This window comes from Trachypithecus francoisi, unplaced genomic scaffold (genome assembly GCF_009764315.1).
Source record: "Trachypithecus francoisi isolate TF-2019V2 unplaced genomic scaffold, Tfra_2.0 Lachesis_group0, whole genome shotgun sequence".
In the NCBI taxonomy this organism is placed as follows: Eukaryota; Metazoa; Chordata; class Mammalia; order Primates; family Cercopithecidae; genus Trachypithecus; species Trachypithecus francoisi.
In genome coordinates, this window is record NW_022681453.1 from 133,966,690 (window position 1) to 133,969,991 (window position 3,302).

Here is a 3,302-nt window from a genome sequence, read left to right on the forward strand (position 1 = left end):
CCCTCCCCTCCGCCGCGCGCCGCCGCCGTGCCCACTGCGCAATCGCGAGGCCCCGCACCACTGAGAACTGGCGGACCCCGTTGCTAGAGCGGCAGATTGCCATTTAAGCGTCTGAGAAAATCCGGGCTGGGGCCAAGAGTCCGCGACGGTAGCACCAGGAGCCAGACCCACCACTTTCTGGTGTCTCACCTTTCAACCCAGGGGGAGTAGGAAGCTTTCTGTTGCTCCACATAACTGTGGTCAGCCAATAGCTGCTGGTAAGATCAGCACGCTTTCATCAGAAATACTACTAATGGCAGTTTGCATTTATAGAGCCCTTACTATAGTCTCAGCACTGTGTAAAGCAACTTTATATTTCCTCAGTGTTCTCAAGAGCCCTTTGAGTACATTAGTTTTACTGATGAAGAAACTAGGGCGTAGAAAGGTGAAAGTAACAGAACCCTAAAGTCACACAAGAGATGGAGCCAAGATTCAAACCCAGGGCGTCTGAAGCGAGACTGGCACTCCCTGCCAGCCCCTCAGTGTCAACTCCTTATCTCTGTTAGCTTTCCCTTCGTGTTTCCACTTTAATGAAGCTTTTTCAGATTGCCGGGCAGAAGCCATCACTCCTTTCTTTTAACTTCTATTTCAGGATTTCTGGACATTTCCTTCTTTTTTTTAGTTCGTTTATGGCCTATTTAGGTCCACACCTAAATATACAAAGGTACTTTAGACCATAAAATGCAATTTAGTTCCTCTTTTGTTTTTTAGTTCCTCCATTGTCCCTACTGGGTATCTTCCTGAAAGCAGGGGCTTCAAATTTACACAGACCTGGGTTAGAATCCAGGCTGCGCCACTTACTAGCTCTGTGACCTTGCTGTTATTTGTTGAGTACCACTGTGTGTCTGGCACAGTGGTAGATACTAGAATGACAGGAGTGAACAAAACAGACAAGGTCCTTGCTTGGAGTGTGTAACAGGGAGAATAGACAATACATATTAAGGAGTAAAATAAGATAATTTCAGATAGCGGTAAATGCTATGAGGAAGGGGGGGTCAGGGAAGGCCACATTGTAGTGCCCAATTTGAGCCGAGGCCTGAAGAATAAGAAGCCAGCCATGCAATGATCACCATCCAAGTAACTTTTACTCAAAAATACTTCAGCACCTACTCCATGCCAGGCACTGTTCTAAGGTGCTGTCTTACATAGCTGTGAACAGAACAATGTAGATTCATGCTCTCATGAAACTGGCATTTCAGTGTGTACAGTCTAGGGACCAGGGATGAAAAAATAAAATAGGAGGCCGGGCGCGGTGGCTCATGCCTATAATCCCAGCAATTTGGGAGGCTGAGGTGGGTGGATCACTTGAGGTCAGGAGTTCGAGACCAGCCTGGCCAACATGGTTAAACCCAGTCTCTATTAAAAATGCAAAAAAATTAGACGTACACGGTGGTGTGCGCCTGGAGTCCCAGCTACTCAGAAGGCTGAGGCAGGAGAATCGCTTGAACCTGGGAGGCGGAGGTTACAGTGAGCCGAGATTGCGCTACTACATTCCAGCCTGGGCAACAGAGCAAGACTCTGTCTCAGGAAAAAAAAAAAAGGAAAGGAAAAGAAAACAGGGTGGTGTAAGAGTAAGAACTCAGTAGGGGCTAATTTTGATTGATTGGTCAAGGAAGTCTTCTCTGAGGTGGTGACCTTTAAGCTGATACATGAGTTAAAGAAGGAATCACCCATGTTAAGACATGAGGGAGAGTACAGTGTTTCAGGCAAAGGGAACAGCTAACACAAAGGCCTTCGGCAGGAATGAGCTTGGTGTATACAAAAAAGAAAGGAAGCAAGTTTTGCTGGAACATGGTTAGGAGTATAATAGGTGAGAGGACAAAGCATAAACGGCTCTGTAAACTAGCATAGAGCTGGGATTTTATTCTAAGTGCAAATGAAGAGCCATTCCAGGCTTTTAAACAGGGGAGTGACATGATTTGATTTTTATTTTTTATGTATTTTTTTTTTTTTTGAAATGCAGTCTCACTCTGTGGCCCAGGATGGAGTGCAGTGGCAGGAACTCAGGTCACTGCAACTTCCACCTCCCAGGTTCAAGCAATTCTCCTGCCTCAGCCTCCCGAGTAGCTGGGATTACAGGCGCTCACCACCACACCCGGCTAATTTTTGTAGTTTTAGTAGAGACGGGGTTTCACCATGTTGGCCAGGCTGGTCTCAAGCTCCTGACCTCAGGTGATCCACCCATCTCGGCCTTCCAAAGTGCTGGGATTACAGGCGTAAGCCACCGCGCCCGGCCCTTAAAAAAAAAAATGGAGTGAGGGACAGGGATGAGAAACATATATTAAGGTATTAAGGAAGATATTAAGAGTGGAGACAAGGAGGCCAGTTAGGAGGCCCTGGCCAGGTGAGAGATACACTGTGATCCAGAGACCTAGTAATGGAGATGTAGTGAACAGATTCAAGTATAGTTCAGAGGTAAAGATTTGGATAGCTTATACATGAAAGGAGTAAAAACACCTAGAGTTTTGTCCTGATCAACTAGTTGTGTAACTGTGATGAGCAAAATCGGGGGGGAAGACGGGGAATCAAAGAGTTATGCTCGAACAGTAATAATGGTTTTTATTCATTGCCTGCTTACTATACGCCCGACGATTTACAGATTTTTTTTCCCTGTTAAAATTCACAGAACTGCCAATAAGTGCTTTGCCTTAGTTTTGTTGATAAAGAAACTTAGGCTCAGACTTGGGAGGAGTCTCACCACTGAGAAGCGGTGGAAGCCGAATTTGAACTTAAGTCGGTCAGTCATCACTGTCGCCTTTCCGAGACTTAGGGAGTTGCTTGGAGAACGTAAAATAAGAGTCCTAAGCAATGCGTCCGATGTACAGTTGTGGAATAACTGTCCCCGCTCATTCTGCCACTGTTCCCTCATTCTGCTCCCTCATTCGGCGCGTAGCTGGGGATGAATGAAATTCCAGACTTGAAACACAGAGAAAACTTCTCTCCCACAATTGGTTGGTGCTGGGGAGGAGCCTACTGATTGGTGCAAAGTCCGAGGAAGTGGGCGAGCCGGGGGTGGGGGGAGGATTTCGTGTACCTCAGGTGCCCTTACTCGGACCAGCCCCCTACCATTACGTAATTTTCTACGACTCGCGGTAGCTCGGGCAGAGCGGGTTCCTGCAGCGGCGCGACCCTCTGACGTCTCCTCTTCTAATTGGTCAAGAGCTGCGACTGCAGTTCTGAAGCCTAACTGGCTACCCGTGCCGCCTCGGAGGTGAAGTGTACTGCGCTGATTGGCTTTCAGGCGCCGGCCGCGTGTGATGTCC